The sequence below is a fragment of the Gadus macrocephalus genome, chromosome 6 (genome assembly GCF_031168955.1).
Source record: "Gadus macrocephalus chromosome 6, ASM3116895v1".
Classification (NCBI taxonomy): Eukaryota; Metazoa; Chordata; class Actinopteri; order Gadiformes; family Gadidae; genus Gadus; species Gadus macrocephalus.
Window position 1 is genome coordinate 18,799,964 of NC_082387.1, and position 11,089 is coordinate 18,811,052.

Consider the following 11,089-nt stretch of genomic DNA (forward strand, 5'->3'; position numbering starts at 1 on the left):
AGTTGTTCCCGCTTGTTGTTGGGGGACTTTCTGTTGGGAAGGGGGATGATAGTGGGGGGGATTAGAAGTGGAACTAAAGGAAATCACTTTTTCTGCGGGGTAGGGATCTCGGAGGGAGCTGATGGAAGTGCAATGATGAGTCCTGGTGACAAACTGCTTGAGGCTGTTAGAGCCTCCGTGACAAGTCCTGATAACACAACTTAAAGCCATGCAAGTCTTTTTGCTTTTATTTTAAGATGTGAGGAGTTGTGGTGGTCTGAATCAAGCAGAGTGGGTTGATTTTGGTTGGATAGTTCTGAAAAGCGCAACTGCTTTGAAGTCATGAGGCAATTTCAAAATGATGCTACTTTATTTTGCACAGCCTATCTTTTATTACCCAGAACATGTGAGGCTGAGGGTTGTTTAATACTGAATGATGGTGCCAGGTTCTACAAAGATAACTTTCAAAGTGTTTTTGACACACAATTTAGTGCTATAAACAGTGGTGGACAGTAACGAAGTACAAGTGGTTCGTTACCGGAAACTTTTCAGCGTATCTGTGCTTTACTTGAGTATCATCATTTTGTGAGACTTTGTACTTTCACTCAAATACAGTTCGTAGAGGAAAATCATACTTTATACTCCACTCCATTCGAAAAACCTGTCGTTCCTTTCAACGTCCCTTTCCAATACATGCATGCTGTGTGTGTGTGTGTACCTGCGTGTGCCCCCTGCGCTTGTGAATGTGATTGTGCGCACGTGTGTTTCTGTCTGCGCTTGGCCCCTGCGCGCGAGGGTGTTTATGTGTGTGTGTGTGTGTGTGTGTGTGTGTGTGTGTGTGTGTGTGTGTGTGATATCCCTTGGATATTTAGGAGACATCAGACAAACAGAGGAAGTGAGATATTTCCCCTCTGTATTTAATGACATCTTCCCAACATCAAAGTTTTCAAATCTAGGCTAGAAGAAGCTTGTCATGCGCTCTTCCTTGTTGAGTGAGTGTTTACAGCCTTTTTAATTGAGGCCATTTTGAAATGTAAAAAGACATTTTTCTTTTTCTCTTCCTAACCCAGAAAAAAAGACACTGTAGAGAGAGAGATAACATCAGCGACAGGGGATAAAGTTAAGCAAACCCCAAGCTCAGGAAAAGTAAGGTCGGAGCACTTGAGCTTCCTATGACACTTGTAGACAAGGTATACATCCAAGAGTCTTGGATAACTTTATAAACAAACTTATTTATGGGAAAAATGTCAGTAAGAGAGTTACAATGTTAATGTTTATTCGTTCCTACATGCGATAGCTTCATATTGTAAAACACATAGATCCATGGAAAGGGAAGAGGTGTCATGATCATTCATAGTAAAGTGTTCAACATTTTAATGTATATTCATGATACGTTTCCCCAAAACAACTATGTCTAAATCATACGGAGCCTCTTTGGGGTCGTATGGTAGTTAAAAAAGTGATGTGTAAATTGTTGCGAATGTATTTGTAGACCTTGCATTCAGATTCACCATCTGTGCACACGGTTTTGTTATCCATGCGCCCGAATTGAGTGGAACATTCATCCCCACACCATAGTAGCATACAGGCAGCATTTATCCAAAGAAACACATGGTTGGTTATGGAGATAAACACACAATAAATGCAACATTACAAATGAATGCCATGAAATGTTCAATACACAACCATCTGATTAAATAAATCCCTACAAATTGGATTTAGGGGATTTGGTCTCTATGGTATCTATTTGTGCGTGTCTGTGTGTGTATGAATGGTCAACTGAACAGGCTACTGCATTCGCTGCAGTGTAGAAATCCGAAAAAAATTACGAATCCAAATTACAAATCCGTTCGCATGAATTTCTTCATTATTATATCCACCAAATTCCAGTCTTAGCAAAACAGAATGAATAACGACATCTGAAGATATGAAATCAGTAAACAGCTCATAATCAGACTCTACAATTTGAGAAACATTGACACTTGACATCTATTACGTTCCTATAAAGGAGAAACTGTCTTGTTTGACCTATTTGCGGATCTCCTTGACATTGGCTAAGTGATTTTAGCATTTAATACATATATAATTGTTATACACCACAATGGATTATTCTAAATGTGAAATGATGGAACCTGGATATTATTTCTGTCACTTCTACTTGCTTCCATAAAACCTCTGCATGTTTCTGCTTGTCGTTCAATCAATTAATGAGAGGAACAACTCTGCGTGTATCTGCTTGTCATTCATAACATCAACTGTGCATGTGCATTGGACGTTTTCTGTTGGTGTGGAGAAGAACAATCAACACTCACTTCGGCAACCAGTCGGCAGTCTTTTCATCACCTAACCTCATCTAATCGTCATGGCATTTTCCAAAACATTATACCAAATTATTATTTGTCATGTGGGGATCATTCAAAAACAACTTTAAGACATAGCCTCTACCGTATATTAATATTTTCCGAAACTTTTCTGAAAACTGTTAAACGTATCGGATGGACTATTTATTGAAGTTCACTAGGCTCCCTCCTCCCTATGCAAAAAGCTGAAGAGCTGAACTGTCTTTCATGCTGAAAATCCTATATCCATACTGTGGTTCCCTGAAGTTAGGTCCTTCTAGCTTCCCGAACAAGACTCAGAGTGAAATGTGGGGTTGGGAGGAGATCTGCCAGAGCCTTCTCTTCCATGACCGAACCCCCACTGACAGACAGACCCTTCGGACACGACTTGTGGAGAAGATAGTATGCATATTTTTATTGAACTGGCTACTCCACTGCAGACTAGTTCTGCTGCAGTGTGTCGTGCTTCACTGGGTGTTAGGAGGAGAACTGAAACCTTTTATTACTTTCATTTAAAAAATAATAATAAAGAGTTCACCAGAAGTATTGTAGGAGGAGCAGAAATAAAAACAGACATTCAAATAGTTTTGTTGAGAAACAGATTCAAATGCTGACAGGCAGTTGGTCGTTTTGTAAGAACATCCTTTAGCACTGACCCTCACATATACACAGCGTGTGTGTGTGTGTGTGTGTGTGTGTGTGTGTGTGTGTGTGTGTGTGTGTGTGTGTGTGTGTGTGTGTGTGTGTGTGTGTGTGTGTGTGTGTGTGTGTGTGTAATGCCTATAAGAACAGAATCGATCCAATTGATTCTTCCCCACTCCCTGTAGTCATGAAACTGGACGCTATCAGAGAGGTGGCCCTTGCAAAGGTTCAACACCTTTTTGCAAACGTCCACATCCTGCAAAATGTCTTACAGGACATGAACAATAAAACAGTCCAGGCTGTCCGAAAATGGCTAGGGCTGAACTCACATTCTACCCGGGACCTCATCTTCCTCTCACGCAAAGAGTGGGGGCTGGGTGTCCCAAACGTGGAATGGGTATACACACTGCTACCAGGCTGACGCACCTCCTCAGCATGCTCAACAATGATGATGCCACTGTCAGAGAGCTTGCCAGAGCTTCCCTCATGCTGGACCTCAGGAAGAGGAAGGTCCCTCTGGCCAAAGCAGGCCAGGACAGCTTCTTAGGCTTTGGGAGGAAAAGCAGCGGGAAACTGGACACACAAGCTGCAGGCTTTGGAGTTCGGTCGGACTGGCCGGACCTAAATGATCTGTGCAACAGAATGTCAGTCAAACTGGAATGGACACAACACAACTCACACACAGCACCACAGGCATCCAGTTTGACTGACATTCTGTTGCACAGATCATTTAGGTCCGGCCAGTCCGGCCAGTCCGATGCAGTTGTCACCGACCCATCTGTAACCGCAGAGGCAACTGTATATCACAACGAGATACAACACATACTACAGAACACAACAGCAAGGAGATTCCTTCTCAACATAAAACAAACAGAGACCAAACAACACTGGACTGGACTTAGAATGCAGGGAAAGCTAGCATGCCTAGACTTTGCCGACCACTCTGCTTCCCACTCCATGTACAAAAATGCTGCTGTTGGGGAGGACATCCTCTGTTTCACTTCCAAAGCTAGGCTGCAGGTGCTACCTACCAAATACAATCTGGCATTATGGTATCCTGCACACCACCCTCCACACTGTATAATGCCCTCTGGCCATCAACTTGAATCAGTTGCCCATGTTGTGAATGGCTGTACTATGTACAAAGGACTGTATATTGCATGCCATGACCGACTTGTCGATCTAATTTCCAGCAATGTTAAGGAAGTATCTCTAGAAAATGTGACCATGTACAAACATTCACGCATCATGCCGGAATGGTTTAACAGCTCTATTGATGTGATGTGTAACATCCCAAATACCACTGATGTTGTGTTTTTAAACAGAGACAGAAGGGAAGTGCTCTTACTTGAGAAAGGCTGTGTATTTGATCTGTACATGGAAATTGCTTTCAACGATAAAATCATTAAACACCTGGAAATACTAAGGGACCTAGGATACCAATGCAAGCTAATAGTGTTTATTTTTGGAAGCTTGGGGCATGTCCACAACCATGTTTTCAGTGGGTTAAGGCTGGCTGGGCTCTCCAGCAGAAAATCTAAACAATTAGCAAAGTTCTGCTCCATATCAGCAGTGATAGGCAGCCTGGGAGTGTGGCGCAGGAGATGTTTTTTGTACCCTTGAACAAAGACCTATCTTATCTCTGAAATATTTGAATCTTGTCTCTTGTAATGTGATTGGTGGATTCAAATAAAGACTGTGTGTGTGTGTGTGTGTGCGAGAGCAGAATACGAGAGCAGAAATCATGTTATAAATTCTAATTGCTGCACAATGTCATCACCACCTCCAATTACTGCAGCCCTGAGGCGTGTTTTGGATAGGGATTTTATTATATATTTATACTTTATTTTAAGCCCTCATTTGATCAGAAGCTCTTGAGATGAACGCAACGTAAAAAAAGAGAAAGAAGAACAAACAAGAATGTAGTAAATGAGAAACGAAGCTCAGCAGGTTTGGCCAGAGTTATGCAGACCCAGTGGTACGGATCGGTTCCCACGCCTGATTCCTGCTTGCCGTTTTGGGAGCATCGCTGTCCGTGACGGATGTACTTTCGCCTCACAAACAGCAGTTCAGTATTGCGGATCACCATGCTGTCCATCACTGCCTTAGTCCCCCTGCCAGTGCCAAGCCCTCTCCACAGTAACAAAACATTATTAAATAGACTGCACATGTACTCTACATTGTGCCACTCCAACCTGTGGCCACTCACAGCACTCTACAATGAGTTCCTCATATTCAACAATCTACTCAGATAAGAGAAACCGGGGATTGAACCAGGAACCGTTTTGTTTCCTGAGACCCTGCTCTATCTCCTGGGCTATGGTACTGTCACCCTTTATGGTCTTTGTTGCATGGTGAGACAAAGCTAAAATATATGAAGCTCAGCTTTATCTCTCCTCAAAAACCATCACCTCAGCCACCCAATCCATCCTCCCCACATGCCTTGCAGACATGAAGTCATGGATGCAACAGAACTTTCAATAACTCAACTGTTTTAAATCAGAAATCCTCATCATCGGCCCAAACTCCCTCTACCACTCCCCCCAGACCTTCTGACTTTAAACATCGATGGCTCTGTCGTCACCCCCTCCACCCAGGTCCGCAACCTTGGAATCATCTTTGCCCCCACCCTCTCGTTCCTGCTTCATGTCAACCAGGTCACAAAAACGTCCTTCTTCCACCTCAGGAACGTTGCCTGCCTCCGGCCCTCCCTGTCCTCTGCCACATCCTGAAACACTCATCCATGCCCTCATAACTTCCAGACCAGATTACTGCATCAGTATCCTCCATGAAACACCTAACAAAATTCTCTATTAGCTTCAATACGTCCAGAACTCCGCTGCTCCCATGCTCACCTCCCCCCTCCACCCTGTGGTCACATCACCCCTCCACCCTCTCACCTCCCCCCTCCACCCTCTCACCTCCCCCCTCCACCCTGGTCACATCACCCCTGTCCTCCAAAACCTCCACTAGCTCCCAGTTCAATTTAGGATTCACTTCAAAATACCACTCACCACCTATTAAGTCATAAATAACATCGCCCCTCCCTACCTCTCCGACCTCCTCCTTCACCACACTTCTACCCGTTGCCTCCGGTCTACGGATGCAAACGCACTCAAAACCCCCAGGAACAAGCTTCGGACCTGGGGTGACAGGGCCTTCTCAGTTGCCGCACACTGCCTCTGGAACTCCCTCCCCAACCACATCCGACAGGCTAGCACACTCCCATTATTCAAGCAGGCCCTCATACCCAACTTTTCAAGATCGCTTTCAAAACATAATCTCCTTCCCTTCTCTCCCCTCCCTCCTTTTAACTGTTCCTAGTCTTATATACCTATTTCAGTTTTTTAGCTGCCTATTTTTATCCTATTTGGGTTATATTGCAGAAACACGTCTTAATTCCGCCGAATTCCGGTAGAACAGTCAGTGCTGTGTCCCTCCATCTGTCGGAGTGCGAGGTTCATTCCATAAAAACGCTGCTTGGGTTTGGACTGGTCGTCGACATGTGAGAATCGCACCCCTAGAGATAGAGCTGTTGGTTGAGCCAACCGCTCTCCAGCCTGCCTTCCTCCTCCCTCCTCCCTCCCTCCTCTGTGTTATGCAGTCGGCTGGGGAGTACACCATCAGAGTTGGTGTATTTTCATCTCTTAGGGGATTCAAAGTAGGGGGGGGGGGGGCGGGCGTCATCATTAGGGAGGAAGGACTGAGAGCCTCTTCACCATCCTCACCCTCACCCTCCTCCTCCTCCTTTCATATGCCGGAGAGCTGCCCGGGAGGCTCACGTGAGGAGGATTGTGGAAACAGATGAGACTGCTTTTGACTCCTGGCCGTAAGTGACGGATGGAAACAAAATGACAGAGCTTTGATTAAAGTCAGGGAAATGACCCCTTGCATGAGTTTTTCACTGCAGCAAGATAATCTCCCGCACACACAAACACACACACACACAACTATATGGGAAATCTATAGACTGCACTGCTCGACAAAACACAACTGCTCGATGCGACTTGCGAGACCAGGGCAGAATAGTTTTTCTCTGTGTTGTGAATCTATTGACGAGTCACCTGACGGCCCTCCCTACATGCCAAGGTGGTGTCAGTCTGTCAAGGCTAAGTGATCAGGATTGATCCTGGATTCAGCCCACGGTCAATATCCAGCACGACCTTCTGCATTTACATGGAGCGAATGTCAATCACAGGCCGGAGGCCATGTGTCAGATCATGTCAAGAGGTTCGATACCGCGCAACTTACTGCAATCGTTGAGCAAATGAAGCCTTTGCGGGAGCAGCCAATGAGAAGGCAAAATACAAATCAATGGCAATAAGGATTGTAGATTGAATGTTGGTGTTGCTTTGACCCTGACTTTTTGCAACAGAACAAAAGTGTAAAAGTTGGAAGAGATAGCTTATACTGCTGCTCACCCACACGAGATTCTCCAAATACAATGCGAGTTCAGGACTTCAAGTCCAACGTGAGCTACATGAAATGGTTTACTATCATATCAATGGTTTACTATCATATCAATCAAAAGTAAACCCCCCTCTACATTATTTAACAAGTTATATTCTGAAATGTTACATTAATCGCCTGAAACAACTATAGTTAGTAATACCATCAGTTACTTAGTGAGTTATGTAATAACACCCTACTTCTCAGCAAAACTCCCGCGAGAAAAGTCCCGTATTTGGAACAGAATCTCTAATCCACCTCCCAAAATACTTGGCCTTGCTGGCATGGCCCAGCGGATCTTATTATATATCATTGAAATATGTCTGACTTTAACCCATCTTCATTAAGGCTGGAGAGCGGCCCTCCGCATCCAACCAGTCCTTCCTTCTCCAGCCGCCCGCGGGCCAGTGAGGGCTCTCCCAACCCTCTGCTGTGTTCAGCAATAATCACCCTCCGGCATTCTGCGGCGCTGTCTTCTGTGCTCTGATTGGGGAATGACATTGACAGTGGCTTAGAATTGTTTTTTTTCCGATCACTGCGAGCGCCTCAGCAGTTTGTGTTGACTGGTTTGTGGACGTGTATCGCTTAATGTGACAGCCTTAGTGGCCTTTAACAGCGGCTGCAAGCTGAAGTAAAGGAGCGCATGCCAAGTTTGAAGTCCTGAAAACACTTCCCTGCTCGTCTCATTTCCTCCCCTCCGCACCTCTGAGCTGTTGCTCTGCTTTCTGAAGGATCTGAGTTGTTAGTCCAGCCGTGTCCTCCTCGAGGCCGTACTACTGTGCTTAGCTCTCTCAATCCATACAAATAAGCGTTATAAAATCAACAGCGCTGCTGGGATGGTTGTTGTGAAAGAGAGAAATTAGCGGGAGCAATCCTGGAAGAGAACGTGTGTTGGGCAGGCCAGCTGAGGTTTATGTTCTTAACCTGACCGTTTTAAAAGGAGTCCCACATCCTTAAAGTGATAAAAGTGTTGATTATGATACTTATTGTTTTTAAATTGCATTTGTACAGATTTATTTATCTTATTGTCGTCATCTGATTAAAAAGTTAAAAGGAGATAACAGAAAGAGTAAATAATAAATAAATAACAACAATATGACTGAATGGCTCTATTTGTGAGAATGTGTTGTTCTGCACACAACTGTGGTTCATCACATGTGTTCTAGTGAGCCTTATGGAGTATCTCCGTGTTGGCATGTCATAAATCATCTGCCAGTCCTTGTCCAGGGACGAGCTCACTAGTCTGTGTGTGCGTCTTTCATTGCTTGTGTGTGTGTTGGTGCATGTGTGTGTGTGTGTGTGCTTGAGTATCTGTGTGTGTTTGTGCATGTGAATATTAATACGTATGTATGTGTGTTAGTGTATATATGTGTGTACGTCTATATGTCTTTATGTGCATGTGGAAATATGTGTCCGTCTGTATGTGTGAATATCGGTTTGTGTGTATATGAATGGGTGTGCGTTGGTGAATGCCACACGTGTGTGTGTGTGTGTGTGTGTGTGCATGCGTGTGTGTGTGTTTGTCTGTGTGTGTTTGTGTGTGTGGGTGCGTATGTGTGTGTGTTTGAAAGGACGGCGATAAGCCAGAAAAGCGCTTCCCACTCTGTGTTTCCCACCAGATGTCCAGTAGATTGGCTGTTGGTGCCAGGTCGAGCAGACTTATGGGCAGTGACCAGGTGGTGTGACCATTCCAGATGCGAGACAACCTTGCATATGGGGGAAAGTGCAGAGATGTCTTATTCAAGTTGGTGTCAATTCCCACTTCCTCCAACGATGGGATGAGGAAGTAAAGGTTGCGCCTCAGGGGGAAAAACCTGTCGACTGCCACGTTTGAGCCATGATGGAGTGTGTTTGTGTGTGAGTGTGTGTACCCCCTGTATGATAATAGATGTGTACAATATGAGGAGCAAACTCTATGGTTGACTCTCACTTTAAATCAGCTTAATTCACTGACTAGCATCCCTCTTCCTCACTCTCCAAACTCTCTGACCGCAATCAATGCTCATCACTAATTGTTGTTTCCCTTCCAGAGAGTACACAGCGGGCTGTGCCATAACTGTCATTATGGAAATGGGCTCTTATGAATGAGTTTGGCCTTAAACACTTAATTGCGTGCCTAAACTCATAATTGCATGTTTGATGACATTTCCTCGTCGTACCATTCGAGACACTAATGAGTCATGGACTGAACAGCACAGATTGCATCGCGATGAGGCAAAAACCATTAATTAAAAGTAATCAGAATATTATTTTATGAATATGTAAAAATATACCTGTTAATGCTTCAGTGTGTCTACAGTTCAAAATGTCCTGTGTCAAATCCGTGCTCAACTTTTTGAGGCATCCAGCTCACAAAAACATGCCACGCCTAGTGGTGTAGTGCAGGGTATACGCAGGTATGGCACCACCTACTTATTTTTTCAGTCAACATTGCACCCACTTCTAAAACTGATGCGCATCATTCAGTAGTGTCCTGCAGGCTATACAGTCAAGCAAATAAGTAGCTAATCCAATCTCATGTGAATAAATGCAAGTGTTCACAAAAAAGAAACAATAAACTGATTATCTTCAGGTAAACAGTGGCTAAAATGTAAGAAGCCCCTCTAGGGTCACATGGTATAAATAAAAACCTGGATGTGTAAATCCGTGCAAACTAATCAGGTGAATGCTGCATGCAGCACTCAACTATTGTTCTTCTTAAGTTGGGAGCTATCTCCTTCCTCAATTTTTCTCCTAGAGACTCCATTCCAATTTTAAAATGTTCATATCAGCTTGGAATCGCGCGCTTCTTTTCAGATTTTTCTTCTTTTAAAGTACTATTTTTTACAATGGAAGTCAATTGGAGGACAGCGGAGCCGTCCGACCATTGTCTGACAGTGTGCAAATACTACTGGCCCATTTTTAGGTGAACTAAATATGCAAGAGTTGTCTCAGATGCCACTGTTTAAAACAAAAAGTGAATCCATTCTTACTTGGCCCATCACTAACCTACCCACCTAATTTGAGGCACATCCCTGTTCAACTGTTTGAGATATCCTGAACACAGCCAGACGGACATACCAAAAGACTGGGCGAAAGGATAACCTCCTCCTATCCAAACATCAAAGAAGAATGTGAATGTATCAGAGACCAAAGCTTTTCCAAAAGAAGATGGAGCAGAACTCAGAAACCCTCTGCAGCACCACCAAACCTCACCTGCTGGCACTTATCTGTTCTCCCAGGAGGACGTGAGAGAGACAGCTCATTAAGCACACACACACACACACACTCATCCCCCAGCTAGTTTGTGCCTGCTTTCCTCGGTTATCTGGAACCATCAGTCTGATTCTAAACCTTAGGTCAACCACAAGAGAGTTCGGGAAAACACAACAATAACAGGGATTCAGTGTAAACCATGACCAGTGCCAAGACATAACCGCAGTTTAGTTCATTTAAACCTGCATGTTGTTACTTTTCTACTGCAGTTATTCCCTCCATAGAAAAAATATCCGAACCAGAACGTTTCTCAAGAATAAAACATTGAACTAGGCCCTTCAACAAGGCAAAAATAGATCTCAATGATCAATCGATCATAATAATCAAACAACAAGCAGCATAGCAAAAGAAAAATAATATAATATCCAAATGGATTGATCTCACTGGTCAGGAGTTAGTCTGGCTGAACAGGAGTCCAACCAGAG